Source organism: Mytilus galloprovincialis, chromosome 13 (assembly GCF_965363235.1).
Source record: "Mytilus galloprovincialis chromosome 13, xbMytGall1.hap1.1, whole genome shotgun sequence".
Lineage (NCBI taxonomy): Eukaryota > Metazoa > Mollusca > Bivalvia > Mytilida > Mytilidae > Mytilus > Mytilus galloprovincialis.
This window is the reverse complement of record NC_134850.1, coordinates 25,474,377-25,497,388: the sequence shown is the minus strand read 5'-3', so window position 1 is coordinate 25,497,388 and position 23,012 is coordinate 25,474,377. Positions and strand designations below refer to the sequence as shown.

At 31.4% G+C, this 23,012-nt stretch overlaps 1 long non-coding RNA gene across 1 annotated transcript; it reads right to left on the bottom strand.

Annotated features, from left to right (window-relative positions):
• Positions 1-15,603: 15,603 nt before the first annotated feature.
• LOC143056889 (uncharacterized) lies at positions 15,604-21,467 on the bottom strand. Its single transcript, XR_012972556.1, has 3 exons — positions 20,807-21,467; positions 17,775-17,868; positions 15,604-16,419 (listed from the first exon to the last, which is right to left on the bottom strand). It is a non-coding gene; the product is annotated as an uncharacterized LOC143056889 (long non-coding RNA).
• Positions 21,468-23,012: the final 1,545 nt, after the last annotated feature.

The window sequence follows — 23,012 nt, the reverse complement described above, 5'->3', positions numbered from 1 at the left end:
GCCTATCCAAATTTCGATATATCAATAACAGGTGACTGATGCAGTTATTGTTACATATACTAAAAGATGTGGTATACATGTATATATGTTCTCTCTAATTTTTTATAATAAATAAAAGCATTATCGATTACGTTACATAAAAGAAATTATTATTAATAATAATATTAATAATAAATTCTAATCTAATAATAATAATAACAACAATAACAAATGTTAATCGACAGATAAAAATCCCTACCTCTCAATTGTTGTGCTCAGGTGGCCTGTTCAAGATAAGCAAATTAAATATTTATATTGTAACTAAAAGCTACTACCAAATACACTGCACCTCCCTATGTAAAAAAAGAACATACCGCCCCCTTTATGAAGCAAAATATTCGGTCAATAAATATTTTCTTCAATATATGGACATGAATAGTATTTTGGACAATGCTGAAAGTAAAGAAATGCTGATACCTACGTGTATATTTCAATAAAAATAAGACAGGAAATAAGTAAATAAAAATCAAATCTAATATCAAAAGATAAAGTCCCTATCAACTCACCAATGCACGATTGATCCTATAAACGAAAAGTGTTCATGTAATACACGTCCAAATAAACAGCAAATCTAGAAGAAAATCAATAAACTTATGTCATCAATTTTGGGCGGAAAGCTGCGATTGGATCATATATTAACACGTGTTTAATCCCGATCAACACTTGCAAATCTAGAGACGAGCATATATTGTAACTAAAAGCTACTACCAAATACGTTGCACCTCCCTAATGTGAATGTACACTGTATAATATTTAATGCATTAAATCAAATATGTAAGCATTTAAAGATTTAATGCAGTTTAACATTTCAAGATATAATTTAACTGAGCGTTAGCGAGGGATAAAATTAACGAATATCACGGCCCAGGCCATGTGTAAATTTCCAACAATATATCCCAAACAGAAAAATAAATGAACAAATTGCTTTCAAATCGTATTCAAATCTCTTTCAAATCGTGATTCTGCGATTTGTTAGTACCATTTGCTTGCAATTCATTAAACAAATCATAGACAAATCAGAATTTTCTAAATTCCCTAAATCTGATTTTTATGTGATTTCTTTCTATTGTATGATTTGTAAGCCATTTGTTTCTGTTTTTTGTGTGATTTCTTTATGATTTGTTTACTTAGAATATCGTATGAAATGATTTGAAAGAGATTTGTTAACTTTGTTAGCTAGAACGGTGTGATTTCGTTATGATTTGTTAACTTTGAATATTCTATGAAATGATTTGAAAATGATTTGTTAACTTTCTAAGCTATCTTGATGTGATTCATTGATGATTTGCTACAATGAATAAAATGTTAATGCATTCCAGTTTTCTTTGTTTATCTATCTCTCTGACTTCCGGTTGAGGTCAAATTCAAATTTCAAATACTGTTCTATATTAACTAAACAAAAAAGGTTGCAAGATGAGGAGTTTTATTTAGTCTATGAAAGATGACGATGGTAAAGAATCTTTATATTTATAATTTCACATATTTAACTAATACTATTCAAATGTTAACCTTTAAAATTCAGAAACTGTGCATTTCAGTATCTCGTTATAATCATGATAGTTTAGTGCTGTTAAGATTAATTTTAAAAATAAAAATGTGTAAAAGATGTGTAAACAGATCAAAACATTTAAAGACTAGCTTCTCGAGCCAGCAGATAAAATTCACTGGCAAGTTTAATGTTTTAATTGTTGTTTACTGACCATATCCCGGGCAAAATGGACAAAGCTATATATATATATATTACAATGTAGCAGATTTGGACCAAGACTAAGACCCATCAACTATTCAACATTATTCTACTAAGTACACGTGGTTGCCATGTTTTTTTCAAATTTCGTTTTAGTCAAATTCGGGTAAAAAGTAAGAGAAACTTCACAAAGAACAATTTGTCCCTAATCGCAACCAAAGATAGTACTCCTTTTTACAACTAGTGGAGTAGCTATTAAAGGTAAAATGAAGACACTTGCGCTTCAAAATTTGGGGGTTTCAGGGGCATAACTTATTTTTGATCTGGATGTTAATGCTATAATCTGTGAATTGATGATTGATGCCAATTTATTTACGATTTGCTTGTGATTTGCTTGAGATAGGAATATGATTTACTTCTGATTTGCTTGACGTAGGAATATGATTTACTTCTGATTTGTTAAAGATTTGATAACAATTTCTTAACGATTTGAAAACAATTTGCTTCTGATTTGTAAATGATTTCAAAACAATTTCTTGGCAATTTGTTTATGATTTGCTTATGATTTGTAAGCAATTTGTTCGTGATTTGTTATTGTGATTTGTTAGCTCATTTGCATGTGAAATTTTATCACTTTCAAATCACAAAGAAATCATACGATTTGTTTATCATTTGTTACCCTGATTTGCTTATGATTTGTAAGCAATTTGTTCTTGATATGTTATTGTGATTTGTTAGCTCATTTGCATGTGAAATTTTATCACTTTCAAATCACAAAGAAATCATACGATTTGTTTATCATTTGTTACCATGATTTGTTCCTCAATTTTTTTTGTTTGGGATGGCTTCCATGAATTATTTCGATTCTAATAGGACAAATACGGTCATTAAAAAACTGAAGCGAGGGTGGGTATGCTGTGTGTGTGGCTGTTCCTTTTTACTCCCCGTTAGATAAAGCTCAGTCAAACATCTTAACAAATCTGTAGCTTTCGTGAATAACCGCTAGAAAACATCTGTTCAATTCTTTAAATTCTCAAACCCAACATTTCGCATTTTTAATTTAAATGCTTTTCTCGTAAGCTTCCGTCAAATCCAAAGTTGACATTTCGTAACTAAGGAGCCGCCATGTTGACTTGCTGAAATCAGTAAATTGCGAATAATGCAATAGAATAAAAAACAAAACAAAACCTACCTCAAAAATCAGTTTTAATACGTCAATATTACATGAATTTCGATGGTTCACGTAACAGAAAACTTTCAACTTTAGCGGTTTCATGTGTATGACGTCATGGTTTGAAATGACTTAAATGCGCCAAAAACATTAATAGACTTTCGCGGAATTTAATTTAATTTTTATTTTGTTGATTTCTCCGAGATTTTTTGCATTACTTCTTTTTATTATGCATCCGAATAAGAATAAAAGTTGTTTTGTCTTTTTTTAATTGCACTTTTTAAAATAATAAAATCGGCAAAGGATCTGCGAATAAGTTCCAATGCATGTAGATTTACGTGGGAAGTATATTGTAACAGCCATTATTATGTATATCTCTGAGTCTGCGCTAAGTATAGATATATCGAGAAGTTTATCACAGTGTTGTTTACAAAGCGAAAGAAGCACGTCATATTAGAATAAAAGTTAAAACTCATTTGACCTTGTCCATCGAATGACTAAGAACAGGTAATGCAACTTATGAATATCAAGTTTGGTTAAGTAGCTATATAGATATGTATTGGTGAAAATAATGGGATATATTTACCCAAACAAAATATAGAAAATCTGATTGAGATGCCGAGTCGCGAACATTTTGTCAAACTAATTTGTCGAAACATTAACATGGCGATATGCAACTTTGTGATTCTCCAAAAAGAGGGAAATTAGAAAGTTAATGCTCCACTGACAAGGCTTTACTGAATAAACGATTGTATGTGAGATGCTTGGTTCGGTGTACAGAATTATTTTGAGAAGAATGATTTAAGTTTGGTTTGTCTTAAAGCTTAATGCAACAATGTTTGTAAGTATTGAAGAGTGAAGTATTTAAAGTTAATATTATAGTACATTGAACTCTTAAGATAGTGGTGAACCAAATCGAACTTTGGAAAGTTTGGTGCGTTCTCCGTAAAGAATCAGCAAAAAATGTGCTGGTAAAAAGAAATAATGAAAACAAGTGCATTGCTGTGACAGTGTCAAGAGAAGTGGTGTTTGTTGCTAGATTTATTTTCATGTCGCATGTATGCATGTGTTGTTTAAAATACAATCGATAAGTTGTGTTTTTAAAGATGCAATAAAGAACACAAATTGAAATAACTAGAATATAATCACAGATAAAAAAAAATGTTGTTTTATGAATATGCAATTACAAATATTATCGCTTATGTTTACATTGATGGACTTGGTGGTTTGTATATGTTAATATATATTACAGGCATTTTCTAAATTAAGGCATTTTGTAAAATGGCTGAATTTTCAGGCAATTTATAAAATGCCTAACCTTGACATGCATTATACAAAATGACTGAAATTTTGAAATTAAATTCCACAAATTGCCTGTTCAGTTTCAGGCAATTTGTAGAAGAATGATATCATTGAGATGCTTATAACAAAAGTGGACAAAAACACAATATCTTGCAAATAGAATAACTTATTGATCGGTAGAATTCATTTAAAAAAAAAAAAAAAAAAAAAAAACAGCTGGGAAGGTTTGCATGTCATATGATGTGTTCTGTTTAGTGAAACTATGTTAAGTATGTACTCACTCTGTATTTCAGATAGTAAATTTATGATTATTTGTCAAAATGACATGAGGACAAATGGTTTCTTCAATAGAACAAACTTATCAAACGATTCGTTAGAAAGTCCAGAGAAAAAGAGGTTTGTTTATAATTGACCGATTGTTTGCTTTTAGTAGCGAATGTTGCATTTTTAAGACGATAATGATTTTATTGTTATTCATATGGGTTATTCCTGCAGTGGATTTATCTGGATAAAGGACATGACTATCTATAGCATCGGTTTCGCAATACAAACCGGTTTATGGTTGTGATGCCAATGTATGAGTATCTTCATTTTCACTGCATCAAGTAAACTCCAGTTATAGATGCATCACCCGTTATGGGCAGATCTGATTCAGTCAGTTTAAAAAAAAGCTAAAAAACCAAAAGATACAAGTCAAACTAACAGTGGTTGTCGTTTGTTTGTGTGTTACATATTTGTTTTCCGTTCATTTTTTATGTATAAATTAGGCCATTAGTTTTCTCGTTTGAATCTTTGTACATTTGTCATTTTAGGGCCTTTTATAGCTGACTATGTGGTAAAGGCTTTGCTTATTGAAGGCCGTACAGTGACCGACCAATAGTTGTTAATTTCTGTGTCATTTGGTCCCTTGTGAAGAGTGTCTCATTTGTAATAATACCACATCTTATTTTTTATAATCATGATAATGTAGTTTGAATCTTCTTGAAACATATGAAAAAGAAGATAATAATGTGTGACGTGTGTGCTCATTGCGAAACCCAATGTTGTTGAATGTTAAAAGTGTTTTATCAGAAATGGTAATGGAAGTGCTTAATTAGTGATAATCCACATGATCCAGGTTTCTCCAAATTTGATCGAAGTGCTAAACAAAGATTTTTGCGTTGATCAATGTATTTGCAAATAATCAGATCAGTTTTGTCATCCAAACATTTTGAGAAATTATAGATAATTGTCGAGTTCTGTGCTTTGGAATGAATCAGTAAAATTTATTCTTGATTATTTTTACTCTTCTTTTTTAATCCAGTAATTATCATAAATAAAACTACTCCGGTGTTCAAAGCTTTCAATTTTTTTTAACAATTCATTCTATAAATTAATTTCAGGCATTTTGTAAAATTCGAAAATTGTGAATCTTGCAGGCATTTTGGAAAATAAATAATTAAAAGTTTTCAGGCATGTTACAAAATCTACCACTGCATCCAGTGTGATACGATATTTATCCACTCGAGACAGTTAAATTTTCAAATTTAAAACGCGAGGCTCGTCGAGCGTTTTAAATATTTAAAATTTAACTGTCGAGAGTGGATAAATATCGTATTACACGAGATTTGGTGGTAGAATCTGTTTCTCTAATAATTTTCAAACAATACGCAGGCAAACTTATTCCTTCTTTGCGACTGATCTGCAAAAAGATGTGTTCTTTTTATGTGACGTCATCAGACATGGTCGCCTTTTGTCATGCCGTCACAATAGGAAATTCAGAGGAAAAAAAAGAAAATTCGACGTCATAATCGGATTTTAACCAATGAAGAACTGAGATCAAACGAATCACACGTTGATTAAATTTTTTTATACAATGGGTGCAGAAAGGGATAAATTGACGAAGAATTAGAGAAATATTTATATACAACTCGTCTAAACATCAACCCAAGTATGTTAAATCTGATGCATTACATGCATATTGGTTACAAATTAAAAAATGTTAAAGTTAGCATGATGAGTAGAGAATTAATTTCCGAGTTCAGTAGCATGTTTGTATACATTGCTTTCTATCCAAGAATGAAAATGATGCACATCCAAAAGCTTGTCCATTCTACTGGATATTGTTGTAAATGAGTCATGAGATCTGCCTGCTGTAAAAGTGAAAGGATTTACATTTTTTTTCTTTCTGGAACATACTTTCTTTCTGTTGATTTTCTTTGAAGCACTGCTTGCATAGTTGTGCTCTTGAAGTGGCAACTCATGTTTTTTGCTTAAGTTTAATTCTGAACCTCTGTTTTCTGGTTTTGGAGTTGACGTTATATTGTAATTGAAATAAAAAAAATACATATTAATAATTATGCAAAATATCAATTTAAAATATTTAGATACACACATGATTCAGACATGACAGGTCATGCAGTTATTACATGTATATAAACAAATATTTTCTATATTAATAGGTACAAATAACACAAATAATAAGATGAGGTATGAGTGACAATGACACAACTCTCTATCCAAGACGCAATTTTATAAAAGTCAGCAATAATAAGTAGGGCCTTCAACAAGGACCCAATTGCTCTCACCGAACGGCAAGCTACATTGTACATGTTGTATAAAGGGTAACACGAATAACTAAATTACACCATTATCATGATTATTATCCGAATAACACTTGTAACTTGAAACATTATTATTAACCCATATTGGTGACTTTTAAACATTGTTTAAAAGGGCCCAAAAATGAACAGTAAATTCAAGGGTTTAAAGTTTGAGGGGCCAGACAGTCCCCTTTTCTTAAGAGGGATATAATATCATAGATGCAAAAACTGTAATATTAAAGAATTGAACTTACCATTTACTTTGCACTGTACTTTTGTTGATGTCTGCTATGGTGCCAGGGGTTGTACTATAACTCTGTAAACTTTGTTTTGGAAGAAAAGGTGTTAATAACGTAACGTATCCGGAATCTGACGAATTAGAAAAACTTAGCCTCAGAGTTGTTGGTATCACATTTAGCACAGAACTGTCATTTTCTTTATCCTCTGTAATTATGCTGCATGTTCCACTATCTGGAGTATTTGGGAAAAGTTCAGTTTTAGCTCTTAGGGGACGACCATTTGATAATCGGGGGGTGGGGGGGGGGGGGCAGGAGGATTTGTTTTTGATTGGTTATTTATTTTTGTAAACTAATAGGACAGATTATTCATTTTCTGCACTATTGCAGCAAGATTTTTCATTTTCATTGAAACAAGGGACTGACTATTCATTTTCACAACTATATTTATGATATTCGAAAACATACAACTTTTAAATGATTTGTTTATTATTGATAATACATGTATAGTCAAGTCATTATGTACTACTTAATCAGAATTACTCGTCATTCTCTGCAAAAATGAATCTTTTTATATTCCGAACTGCATATACGTGTATTGCATACATACATATTAGTATTAAAATTTGGTCGTAACTAGTCTCTTTTAAAAGTATTTGCCAACATATGTCGCCGAGCGGAGGTTTTTTTGAGCCACTGAAGGCCCAAAAAGCTATAGAAAAAATGATGTTAAATCATGCTGTCTGGGTGTTCCGAAGACATTTTCTTAATCTGAAAATGCAAGTTTTGTTTTTGTAATTTTTTGACAATATTTTGGTCTCAAAGCAAAATGTATAAATTCAGTGTAAGACTTGAGTTTCTAGGGACAACATCAAAAGACCAATGTGCATGATAAAGCAAAAATCGAATTCACATGGTTAAAGTCATATGAAACGAGAGAGTGGTGAAAAATAATGTTTATCCAATTCTTGAACCAATGCATGTATATATCATAAACTTAGTCCTCTGTGCACGATTTTATCATTATTTTCGCAAATATCTCATAGAATAGTCAATTTTTTCTCTCTCTGTTTGTTATGATTTAACAAAGATGTCTACACATTAAATGCCGTGTTTTGAAACCGAATTTTACCGATTGTCACTTTATAGTAAACCAATCACAAAAAGCTTGGGTATTGAGCACGTGTTTAACATTTATAATCAGATATTAGCAAGATTTTTCATTTTCATTGAAACAAGGGACTGACTATTCATTTTCACAACTATATTTATGATATTCGAAAACATACAACTTTTAAATGATTTGTTTATTATTGATAATACATGTATAGTCAAGTCATTATGTACTACTTAATCAGAATTACTCGTCATTCTCTGCAAAAATGAATCTTTTTATATTCCGAACTGCATATACGTGTATTGCATACATACATATTAGTATTAAAATTTGGTCGTAACTAGTCTCTTTTAAAAGTATTTGCCAACATATGTCGCCGAGCGGAGGTTTTTTTGAGCCACTGAAGGCCCAAAAAGCTATAGAAAAAATGATGTTAAATCATGCTGTCTGGGTGTTCCGAAGACATTTTCTTAATCTGAAAATGCAAGTTTTGTTTTTGTAATTTTTTGACAATATTTTGGTCTCAAAGCAAAATGTATAAATTCAGTGTAAGACTTGAGTTTCTAGGGACAACATCAAAAGACCAATGTGCATGATAAAGCAAAAATCGAATTCACATGGTTAAAGTCATATGAAACGAGAGAGTGGTGAAAAATAATGTTTATCCAATTCTTGAACCAATGCATGTATATATCATAAACTTAGTCCTCTGTGCACGATTTTATCATTATTTTCGCAAATATCTCATAGAATAGTCAATTTTTTCTCTCTCTGTTTGTTATGATTTAACAAAGATGTCTACACATTAAATGCCGTGTTTTGAAACCGAATTTTACCGATTGTCACTTTATAGTAAACCAATCACAAAAAGCTTGGGTATTGAGCACGTGTTTAACATTTATAATCAGATATTTGTTTATTTCAATGACAGATCCATGCGTATTGCGACCACCGGATTTTTATGAGGAGGTTTACGCTCGGGTCACTATATGCATACGGAAAATATGTCGGCGAATTGCTTCCTGGAAGCAAGCAATTAAAGATAAGTAAACTTCTTCTAAATGTGGACATATTAAAGAATTTTCCTCAGATAAAAGTATATGTACATAATTAAGTTGTATAATGAAAACTATCCATTTAGTTATAAAAAACATAAATTATGCATATTTTTTTTAATTTGAGGTTTCTTATGACTTTAAGTCTGACTGACTGCTGTTTTTTTTAAACTCATGATCAAGTTCATAACAAAATTACTAGATTACAAAAGGAATGCAACACTAACTGAACGCAGAAGGGCAATCAATAAACAAAAAACAAATAAATAAGAAACATTGATCCCGAAAAATCAGCGCTTCATGAATCTGAGGGAAAACAGAACTTGCTTCTTGCAAGGTACTCGTCGTGAACACAATATGATACGGAGACAAGCGTTTGTGTAATAAGATTGAAACAACAGCAGGGGTCCAGTTTATCGGGACAGTTCTAATTATTGACATGGTACGGAGACGGAGATGCGTCAAATTACGTAATTGCTATTATTGACGATTACATGTACGGCTTAAAATTACCAATTTGAATTGGAAAGATTTTTAAATTATAATTGAAAATTCTCTTATATTTTATAACACGTATAAACAGATATGTTATCAATTTCAAAGCGAAAATATACACATATATATATATATATACATATATACAGAAACTTGTTTTTACCAGAAAGATAAATCATCAATTAATTGCAATAATTATTTCTTTCCTTTTGGGAAAAAAGGTAGTTCGTTGGTAGTTTTAAGAATAGATTATCTAAGGAAAACGGTTAGTATATTCATGGAAGTATTGCTTCCATGGTATATTAGAGACACAACAACAAAGCAATTCACCACAAAAAAAATATTTGAATTTGATTCAGCTTTTGTCTTCGATGATTTAAATACAATGGGATGACCAATGATTCCATTTTTTGGTAAAGAAATTATTCCAATATTTGTTACGAAACAACAATGATATTCTTCTGAACCGACTTCAAAGAGGCCGTCTTCACTCTAGTGGTATCTCTATTGATCTCCGATCAACTATGCATTGACCTCATACTGCTAGAATTCATTGCATAACCTTGGAACATAAACTACCTGCCTTTGTTACATTATTGAATTTCAAGCGTATTTAGTCAATGTTGACCGTTTACATTGTAAACTCGCTATTAACTCATTTGAACTTCATTTAATCCCTGATAGCTAGCAATGGATAACGCATGCATTGTGTGTGTACAGATATGTAAAGGAAAGAATGTCAGCATTGAAAGTGAAACAAAGGTTAATCATTTGATTCACTGATTTGATCCACAAAAAAAATCATACTTTTACAGGTTATAACGATGATAAACATGTATTTTAGTCTATATATAAGATGAATTAAACAGACCTAGAAAAATCATATCGATATTTATGTTTACATCGCTTATATGGTTATCCGAGGTTAACTCGATAGTTAGGTGGCGTCTAGACTAAAATGCACACGAAACAAAGCTTCATATTATATGTCCTATGCCCTGTTAATTATTTGTTTTAGAATGTTGATAGTTTGCCGGGATAAATGCTTCTGAATCACATTGTTCTGAATCAAATATGAGAATTTGAGTCAAATCAGTGAACCTGAATTTGACAGCTAGTGCCCCTTTAACAATTGCGAATTTAAGTTTACAAAAAATCCTTTAAGATGATATTCAACTGGCTCCTTGAAATGCCTTAAAAAATCATTTTTTCCGCCTCCCAAGCACCCACTATTCCCGTTACCTTAAACACAGGACCGAATTTAATTATATTGAAGCAAACTATTGATTTTGTAACTACAGACACATATTTATACATTTAAAAAAACAACAACACCGTTTTGGTTATGAGACTTTGACCTACAGCGGAACAAAAAAAACCCAACAGTATTGTCCTTTTTTTATCTTTTTATTTCAAATAAAAGGTGCATTATAGCTGTCAAATTCATATTAACCGAGCTTACTAAGATGCTCATTTTGACTTATAACACAATAACACGTATACATGTATATAAAATAAACAATTTACGATGCATGGCCCCGATAACATGTTTTTTAAATTTTATTTAAAAACCAGATGTTGGCATGACACGGGTTATGCTCTTCTCATATATGTTATAATGGTATGATACTAAACCCCTCACGGGAAGGATTATGCCTTATGCCTGATATTCATATGATGAAGACATAATCTTTCAATCAGTTTAATTGAAGTCTGGAGCTGGCATGTCAGTTAACTGCTAGTAGTCTGATGTTATTTATGTATTATAGTCATTTTATTTATTTTCTTTGGTTACATCTTCTGACATCAGACTCGGACTTCTCTTGCACTGAATTTTAATATTTATACATTGGCTAGAAGTATAGGGGGAGGGTTGAGATCTCATAAACATGTTTAACCCTGCTGCATTTATGCGCCTGTCCCAAGTCAGGAGCCTCTGGCCTTTGTTAGTCTTGTATTATTTTTTTATTCTAGTTTCTTGTGTACAATTTGGAGTATGGCGATCATTATCACTGAACTTGTATATATATTTGTTTAAGGGTCAGCTGAAGGACGCTTCCGGGTGCGGGAATTTCTCGCTGCATTGAAGACCTGTTGGTGACCTTCTGCAGTTGTCTGCTTTATGGTCGGGTTGTTGTCTCTTTGACACATTCCCCATTTCCATTCTCAATTTTATTTGCATTTCGTGTGTATTTTATTCTAGACGCCATCTCATTTATGATCGAGGTGACCTCTGCAAACTACTTATAATCCGATTTAAAAATAAATATAAATAGATCGATAGGTAAAACGTAATTTGACTTTTCTAGGACTGTTTGATTTCATAATGTGGGTTGAAATATATGTTTATTGTCGTTTGAACACTATTTCACTTTCAATGTTGCCATTCTTTTCCTTCTAAAAGCTGAATGTGTAAAGCAAATTTTTTTCCTTCGAAATATTGTACCACAAGACAATATTTCATAACTATGCATCATGAAATATTGTCTTCGTCTATGGAAAAATATCCAGAGAAGGACAAAGTTTCATAGTAAAATTTTGTTTGTATACAGACAATAGTTCACAGATGAATACTTTGGAATTGTGTCTTGTTAAAGGGAGGTCATATTTTGTGCGAATTGAGACAATATTTCACTATGAATACTATGAAATTTTGTCATGTTAAGGTAGCACTACAGTCAGAATTTTCTGACTCCAATCAAAAGTCTTTAAAAATTATTTCTCCAAAACTACTTCACTCATTTTAAAGCTGAAATATAACTCTTTCTTAATCTATAGATAAATTTATTTTTCATGATAACTAATCTCAAAATATAGCTCATTAATTGCCCAAAAAGTGGTCTTCCAGCTTAGATGAAAATAGCACATTCAGGTCAAATGGTAGTAAAAAATTGTTTTCATCCCTTTAATCAAAATTTCACAATCTTCAAAACCGTGTATTAGATTTTTGATATATGCCTCCAATAAGAAGATATATTGTTTTTACTGCTGGCTGCCAAACCTCATTTCACCTTTCATCTTTGGAGACCTATACATTCATTTAGAAACAAATTATTCAAAAACTGGGACATGGTATTGTAGAAAATACTCCCTTCAATCACATATATCAAAGTCAAGCCAAAAGGAGTACCCATAAAGTTTCTACTTTTTTTTTCCCTTACAATTCTCATGAAAAATTGTTCTGAGAAATGACCTTGAAACTGAATTTCCTTTTAAGAACCCTTATAAATGCCACATAAATACAACAAGAGTGCACACGCTGAAATGTCTCGCCTTCTATACTAATCATTGATATTATGTTGATAGTCTTAAGTATAAATCTAAGCTTTATTACAACTGTCACATAAACTTTACATTAACCAAGATAACTAAACAAAGACCAATGAACCTTGAAAAAGAGGTCCAGGTCAGATGAACCATGCCAGGCAGACAGGTACAGCTAACAATGCTTCTATACAACATATATAGTTGACACATTACTTATAGTTTAAGAAAAATAGACCAAAACACAAAAACTTAACACTGTGCAATGAACCGTGAAAATGAGGTCACGGTTAAATAAAACCTGCTCGACTGACATAAAGATCATAAAATATTTCCATACACCAAATATAGTTGACCTATGGCATATAGCATTAGATAAAAAGACCAAAACTCAAAAACTTAACTTTGACCACTGAACCATGAAAATGAGGTCAAGGTCACATGACATCTGCCCGCTAGACATGTACACTTAACAATCATTCCATACAACAAATATAGTAGACCTATTGCATATGGTATGAGAAAAACAGACCAAAACACAAAAACTTAACTATAACCACTGAACCATGAAAATGAGGTCAAGGTCAGATGACACCTGCCAGTTGGGCATGTACACCTTACAGTATCTGAGATATGGACTTGACCACCAAAACTTAACCTTGTTCACTGATCCATAAAATGAGGTCGAGGTCAAGTGAAAACTGTCTGACGGGCATGAGGATCTTGCAAGGTACGCACACATCAAATATAGTTATCCTATTACTTATAATAAGAGAGAATTCAACATTACAAAAAATTTGAACTTTTTTTTCAAGTGGTCACTGAACCATGAAAATGAGGTCAAGGACATTGGACATGTGACTGACGGAAACTTCGTAACATGAAGCATCTATATACAAAGTATGAAGCATCCAGGTCTTCCACCTTCTAAAATATAAAGCTTTTAAGAAGTGAGCTAACGCCGCCGCCGTAGCCGCCGTAGCCGCCGCCGCCGCCGGATCACTATCCCTATGTCGAGCTTTCTGCAACAAAAGTTGCAGGCTCGACAAAAATTCCACTGGGAACCCTCCAGTATTTTCTGACACCATTTCTTTATCAACAGAACCACACACCTAGCTTGTTTTTTTTGTGCTCTAATGCTGTAAAATTTGTATTTTTTGTGCATTGTATAACACTAACTTGGCATTTTACGGAAGTTTGACGTCACAGATTTGACCATTATATGTGATGTAGTAATTAATTAAAGACATAGTTCCGCCTCTATCCAGACATTTTTAGATAGGAGAATAACAGGATTGACCAGCTGCATATATATAATCAATAATTAACATAATTATTCTCACTATAAAGAATATATTTGTTTGAATTTTAAAAAGAAATATAAAATGAACATGATGACTGAAATTAGCGAGAATAATAAAATTGTCCATAAAAAGATCAAGATCATCCTCTTTTTGAAAATAGACTGTCCAACATGATTTTTGAGTTATATGGAATTAAAAAATATCACAAAAACTTAAAGTTAGTTAAAATGTCTAAAATTGTTTTAAAATGTAGAAGACCAATTATGAGACATTTATACAAGCAGTCAGAGGCTTCAACATGTTCAAAGATACTTTCACACTCTTTTCCATAGTTTTTTTTCATTTTGGTAGATTTTTTCCCTTTAGGTTTTTTTTCTTTTCATATATCTTTTTCTTTTTCTCTGTTCTTAACTTCCATGTTTCATGAATTATTTTTATTGCAATGCATTGGGATATTTATCTTGTGGTCAGGGATTAACAGCTGGACACTTGTATCAACAGATGATTGACATATTAGCCCCTTCCAAATGCCTATATATCTAGATTAATTGCATGTGCTTTTATTTACATAAGTTCATTATCAATTTACCCCCTGTTGTGATATGATAATAACTGGGATATTTACAAACTGTGCAGAATAATACTTGCTTCAAAATTATGTGATAAAAAAAATATCTTCAAAAAAATCATTGTTAGACTGTAGTGCTACCTTAAAGGGAGGTTATATTTTGGTTATATTATTTGAGTATTGAGACAATATTTAATAGACTGTCAACACTGGACACTTTAAATTTGCAAAACACTCATTTGCAAATCCGCCGCCGCCTCAAATAAGAGCTACAGTGTCATGTATATAACCAAAATGTGCGGAATTACATGGGATTCAATAATTTCATTAGTTTTCTACTGTTACTATTATATTTATTTTGCTATTTGATTTATAAAAACATGGGATTTTCAATATCCCATGGGACAGGGCAAAATCCCATGGGATTTACCATTATCCCATGGGATTTTGGTTAAATCCCATGGGATTTTTTTTGGTCCCATGGGATAATTGTAGTCCCATGGGATATTTGTTGTCCCATGGGACAAAAAAAATCCCATGGGATTATTATTATCCCATGGGATTTTTAATATCCCATGGGACAAAATAAAATCCTATGGGATTCAAATTATAAATATATAGATATAAATATACAGTATGTGTATGTTGCAATGAATGCTGTTTGGTAGTAAAAAGTTTTAAATGTATACAAGTTTTTTTTATATTTTATTATATATATATATATAAAAAAAATTTCATTTTGTCACAAACATTTTTTTTTATTTGTTAATATGACAATAAAGATTATAATTCTGATTTTGGAATGTATAATAAAATTTAAGGTCAAAGAGTAAAGTTCTTTCACTGAAAAAAAATGATGACATGTTTGAATAAATGAAAAAATATTGTTTTGAAATCTTTGTCTTGTTTATTTTATAATGAAAAATAGAACTGAAAAAAATATTTCATATTCTGACTGAATAGTTTACTCTTTTCATGAAGTAATGTTTTCTTTGTTATAGTTTCATTGCAATACATGAATATGCAAACAATTTGAATTATATACCTTTGTGGTGTACATAATATTATGCTTATATTTGCAAATTTATAATTTAAACACTTTTTGTGTTAAAGTTTTAGTTTTCTTTTTCACTGCTTGCTATGTACAATTATTCAGTCCACTATATAAGAGTCAAGTCAATAAATTAATTCATCCACTAGAATATTCCTGCAATTCTTAGACAAAACATTTTTCAATCTGTTCTTCAAAGATCCTCCTCGGTACATCTTTATTGGATGGAGCGATTCAAATGAGAAGACAAAGCAGGTTTATTTGGACAACAACATACTAATATTTTTTTCATTCGTTCCTTCTTTCAATTGATAATTACATTGTTGCATTTACATGATCAAGTTCTTGAGCATCTATGATCGTGATGATATGACTCCTTTTTGTTATAGTCATTATGTTGAAATTTCCTTTTTCTATTAAATGTAGAAAAAAACATTCCATTTCAAATTAATAAAAAAAGTCGCACTGTTGAGAAAAATATCATCTTCCAAGTTTTCTGTTCAGTATTGATCTGTTGAATGATGACCATGAAAACGGAGATGTCTGACCTACAAATACACAAAACTCAAAAATTATCAGTGAAGAGAAATACAGCAATAAAATGACTATTTTATCATGTTTATGAACATTTTAATAAACTTTCATTTAAATATCTATTGTTAGTACTCTTATTTCAGTGCTTTGTGTCTATGATTTACATATTACTGGTTATTGTTTGGTTCCTTGTTGCAGTCTTTTGAGTTAAGCCCATTGCAACAAATTTTTATAATTTGTTCAAATGTTGTGCTGTTATTAAAAACCACTGTCCGGTATAGCGTTTGCTCATTGTCAAAGGCTGTACATTGAACTATTTTTGTTAAATTAAGGGGGCTCACAGGTTTCAATCAATTTTTTTTCTTAATACATGTAATATAGGGTTACGCTATATTTTTCTATAAATGAACTTTATCTTATACTTTATAGAAAAATAGAAATATTAAATTAAAAAAATGGGGACACCATTCATTCACACTCACAATCTGCCTTTGAAAGAAGCATATATATACATTTTTGTAAAGGTACTTTTTTTTCTGTTGAACTAATAGGAGAAATAGAGGTAATTTTGAAATGAAAAAAGAACTTAATTACAGAAATCGCTTAAATTTTACAATAGTTTAAGTAAAGTTAGTTGAAAATGATAATAAAAAATATAGGTCACTGATGAGCTAAAAAAGATATTACAATTCTCATGCCAAAAAATGGCATTTCTTCACCAAAGGGAGATAATTTGGAGCTTTTTCAATGATATATACATTTTAAAAGTTGTCTGGGGCCAAAACGAATTGATTTTTTAGAATGATTTCTGTACCATATGAAAAAATAAAAAACTAATAAAGTTATAAATAAAATTAGTTATGAAAAAAAAATATTTAATATTTTTCTGAAATTTTTATACCCTCGAGCCTCCTTAAACATTGTTAAATGTCATTTTATCTCTATTGGAGAAAAGTCTTATTTGAAATCAGACTGCTTCTTATTTTTATATCAACCCAGCCATATTATGCCTGTCCAATATAAGGAGCTTGTACATAGTTCAGTGGTTGATGTTGGTTCATATCCGTCATTTTTGTTTTTCATAATATTTTGTTTTTTTATAAATTAGTCTGGTATATTTGAAGTTTGAATTGATGCTTTGTTTCAAATTTTGTTAGCGTTGTCTTTTATAGATTACTATATCATGTATAGGGTATGAGTTTTTTCATTACTAACAGGTCATCATTGGCCTCTAATAGGTAATTACAATGCTTACATCCACTTAATTGAACTCTGATGGATAGTTTTCTCATTTATCGTACCACATCTTATTTTAATAAATATTTAATCATTACTCAAGGGCTAAAACTTTTTTCAACAGTGGACTTACCATTTAGGCTTTGTCATGTGACCTTTGTAAATCTATTTTTGTTGATAATTTCTTCTGTTTATAGTTTCCCTTTTATATCTTTAATATTCTTGCCCTACACATAAAAGGGTAAATAATATCATTTAATGACAAAAATAACTACTAATACATAAAAAGTAGGTAACTGAAAATTTTGCCTCATTTGTATTTAACTTTGACTTGATTCTCATTCTTGCTGTTTAATATTATCATTGTTTTATGAAAATGAGGTCTTAGTAAAATTAACCTTGGCAAACAGATATCTTCTTTTTTTATATGACACCTTCCATTCATTTCGTACAACAAGTAGACCTATGCTTATAATATCTGATAAAATGACAAAACCAAGAAAACTTAGCATTGACCAAAGAACCATAAAATGCGGTCATGGTTTTATGAATCTGCCAGAGAGACATGCACACCTTACAATTGTTACATATCCTACAAATATAATCTACCTGTAACTTTAAGCTTAATTATGATAAACAATGCAGTGTTTCATTGACCAATGAAAATGAGGTCACGGTCATATAAAATATGACAGACAGACATGTGCATCTTACAATCATTCCGTTTACTAAATAAAGTGACCCTATTGATTACAGTATCTGGAAAATAAACCAAACCACAAAAGCTAAACATTTTCATAGTTCCTTATACCCTGTCACATTCATAATATATGTGCCTGTTCCAAGTCAGGAGCCTATAATTAAGTGATTGTCCTTTGTTTATGTGTAACATTCAACTGTTTTTCCATTTTTTGTACATAAATTAGGTTGTTAGTTTTCTGGTTTGAATTGTTTTCATTGTCATTTCTGGACCTTTTATAGCTGACTATGCAGTATAACTGGGAGTACTCTCAGATCTGTTCATTGTGTCTTTTTGTGTAGGGATGTACAAGTACCCGGCCACGTCCACTTGTATTTTTGTCCATCTGATGAGTTAAGCCTTTTTCAACTGATTTTTATAGTTTATTCTTATGTTGTACTGTTATACCACTGTCGCAGGTTAGGGGTAGGGTTGGGATCCCACTAACATGTTTAACCCCGCCACATTATTTATGTATGTGCCTGTCCCAAGTCAGGAGCCTGTAATTCAGTGGTTGTCGTTTGTTTATGTGTTACATATTTGTTTTTCGTTCATTTATTTATATAAATAAGGCCGTTAGTTTTCTCGTTTGAGTTGTGTTACATTGTCTTATCGGGGCCTTTTATAGCTGACTATGCGGTATGGGCTTTGCTCATTGTTGAAGGCCGTACAGTGACGTTTAGTTGTTAATGTCTGAGTCATTTTGGTCTCTTGTGGACAGTTGTCTCATTGGCAATCATACCACATCTTCTTTTTTTATATTTGTTCATTGTTAAGGCTGTAGGATGACCTTGAGTTGTTAATTTCTGTTTCATTTGGTCTCTCATGGGGAGTTGTCCAATCATACCCCATCTTCTTTTTTTATATTGTCCTATGTACTATGAAAATAAAGTAAGATGAAACTTCTCAGTCAGACATATGCACCTAGTTGACCTTTTGCTAATTTGAAAATAATAAAATAGAGAAACTGGCCAAAAAAACCAAAAAGGTAACATTAAGCAATGAACCATAAAAATGAGGTCAAGATTGAATAAAACATGCCAGTCTAACATGTACATCCCTAAAATTTTCATACAACAAATATACTTGACATGTTGCATACAATATCAGAAAACCCAACCAAAACACAAAAACTTAACAATAACCACTGAACCATGAAAATGAGGTCAGAGGATAGAAAACCAGATAAATTGACACAAATCCCTGTGGTAAGACAAAATGTGCCATAATATTACCGGTAGTCCAAATGATAATAAAGTCTTGCATGGCTATTCTGTTCTGTTCTGGTTTAGAAAATCCCTCCTTCAAAGGAGCACTTCGCACAATGACGAATAAATGTTTATATATATATATACCTAAAAAGACATACTAGGTACGCCTTGTGAGATAAGTGTTGGTTACTGTCAAAGACCCTTACGCTTGCTTGGCTGAAGGTTTTTAATTATGAAGACGAGTTCGTACCCCATGAAGAGCAAAGCAAAGCTTCCTTGTTATGTATTCTATAGTGTAGCAGGCATCCATGCATTTACATTTGCAACCACAAGCACATTTAAAGCTACTAGGGTCCAATATAAAGTTAGTGTCTAGCTATTTCAACTTTTTTCTTGGACGCTGTCATAGTAAAAAAAAATCCTTTCAAGGTGTAATAATTGTTTGTATTACGTAATAATTGTTTGTATTACAAAAAGAAGAAACCTAAATCTTACTTGTTAGTTGTTATGGGCTAACAAAAAAGATTTATTTAAAGTTGGTTATACATACAATACAACATAAGCTCTAGAGCTTTTATCCAACATACATATATGACAAGCACAATACATAAAACATTAAGTTCATCACTGAGATACATTGTAGTAGTCTCAGATAGAGGGAGACGGGGTCAACCAAACCCCTATTCAATCTGAATGTAGGACAGAAAGTCACAGGACAAAAAGTCACGGTCAACAAGTCACAGACAAAAAGTCACAATTCAGTTTAGAGATTATTTTTCTTTGAACAAGAAAACACTTTTTTTTGTATTTTTCTTGAAATTTTATATAAGAAGCAACTTATTAATTAAAATTTATTCAATAAATATCAATAATAATCAAATAATTGTTATGAAAACAAAATTTCAAAGTCGCTTTGTACAATGTACTTAAATGGCTTCAATTTGCCAATAAATATGGCCCCATAAATATATCCTTTGTAAGATTAAAATCTAATACATTTCCATTTATCATGTTTATCGTGTTTATCAAGCTCTATGAGGAATTTCCTTAAATTAAAAATGAATATATGTAATAAAAAGAAAATATTTCAAGATCTTTTTCATATATATTAAAACCAATTGTCAACAATTTGTTTGTGACTTTTTGTCCTATCAAATTTGTGACTTCATGTCCTGTGAGTGTGACTTTTTGTCCTGCGACTTTCTGTCCGTTTACCTTCCATCTAAATCAGTAAACTGAATAATTGTTTTTTGCAGTAGTCCGTGTAACGAGTCGATATCTGTTATTAATCATGCAAATTGCGAGTCAACACTTACAGTTACACACCTTTTTTTCAGAATGTCAGCTAAAAACAAAGAATCACTGGTGATAGGGGAGTGTAACCGATGAATTGATCCTGAATCAGATAAGATTTCCCAAGTATTGATTACGGAGAACCTCTTTATTTGATCACACTCACCGGGAGATTTAATAATGAGGCTACTAAAAACATTTCATTTTCCCATGTTCGCTGTTTTTCGCTATAATTATTTAAAGCTGAATAAAGCTATTTGAAAAATACATTAATTTGTGTTTTTTACTGCTACAAGATATTTGAATAAAATCACGTGAATAAAATGCTAATTACGCACCAGTTGCTGAGCAGAGAACCATTCTAAGCCAGGAACAGTATATACTAACTGTTAACAGTAAGAATAGAAATTCCCTGTAAAAAGACAGTCAAATCTTAACAGAACTGTAACTTAATGATACATGTATATCAAGTTCCAACACCTCACCCAGCACCCTGGCCCAGCACACTGAGTTACCAAACTGGTGTGTGTCAGTCTTATAATATAAAACTGTGTAGGTTCATATCGTTAGATTTATCGTTTGTTTGGATATTTTTATGATCGTTGTAAAATTATATATCTTAAACTTTGTTAAAATACTATTTTAAATTGTTCAATTCGCATGCGCGGATCCAAAAAGGGGGGGGGGGGGGTCCGGGTGTTGGAACCCCCCTTTTTTTGGACGATCAATGCATTTGAATGGGGACATGTAATCGGACCCCCCCCCCCCTTTTGTCCTGGGTTAGGAACCCCCCTTTTTAAAATGGCTGGATCCGCCCCTGATTCGTTATATTTCATAATTTTGTCAAAGTGTACTTTTTAAAGTTTTAAATTTTAAAGATATAAAAATGAATATATATATATATATATATTCCATTTTGATTTGAGGAAAATCTGTTTGAACTGTAATGACATGGTCAGTCAACTGATTTGTTGCAAAGCTGATTACAGGTAATTGTAACATACAGCAATTTTCCATTACGACAGTGCGTGTACTCTCCGGTGTGTATAACGTAAAGTTTCTAGAGAACATCCTGTCTACGTGTAATACAGATTGATGACATTACACAAAATTTCTTTTGTTAAATGTGCTTAGGTATCTGTGTCTATTCCCTATTTCAACACCACAAATTTTTCGAAGAAAAAAAATAAAAAAATCAATTATATGAAATAAAGAAGAAAAGTAGCAAATATCAACTTCAGTAACTAGTAACTGCGCATTGAGTAATCATAATTTCAATATTGCATGAACCAACAAATGGAAGTTTTTAACGACCTTGACTGGCTATACAGCCCTTGCACGGTCGGTAATGAACCAACCCTTGACAAAACGTATACATGTAGGCCTATGTAAAAGTGTAAAAAGACCAATTCCTATTGGTTAAATTTCACACTAGGACCTTAAATAACTAGAACTAAGCAGTGGTTGATCGGTGTGTAGAAGTAACGCAAAGGACTTCTTAGTGCACTAAGAAGAAAGTTTTTGCACTAAGGACACTAAAACGATGTTTTAAGACCACAAAGAACATGGATATAAGAGGATATGAGTATATAACTAAGAAATAAAAAGTTTGGTATCAATAGATATTATAATTTTGAGTAAAATTACTTTTTCAATCAGCGCGTGCCACTCGGCACGTGACCAACGTCTTATTGCAAATTCCCAATCATCAATCATCAATCAACCATATCCAAATAACAATCGTCTTCTGATCGATACTAATTGATTATAGTTAATGATATTTGTTGAATAAACATAACGGATTAGGGTGTATTAATTTCAAGCTGATGAAAGAAAAATAAAAAAATGAATTTTGTGTTTACTTTGCCTTTTGTTTTATTTTGCTTTGAAGGAAATTGCTAAGTAAACTTTTTTTAAGAAGCCAGTTTTGAGATATAAATTGAGAAAAAAATGCTTCTGAGATACCTTGAAAGACATTTGAGAGTAAAACATGTTCTTCAAAACCCGATGATAGAAGTGATAAAGAAAGACTTCAAGAGGTAAATACCAAAAAGAGAATAATAATATTAATCTGTCTTCTATAAAAGCTACCTCTATTACGGATGTCATTGGTTTTTATTGTCATTCT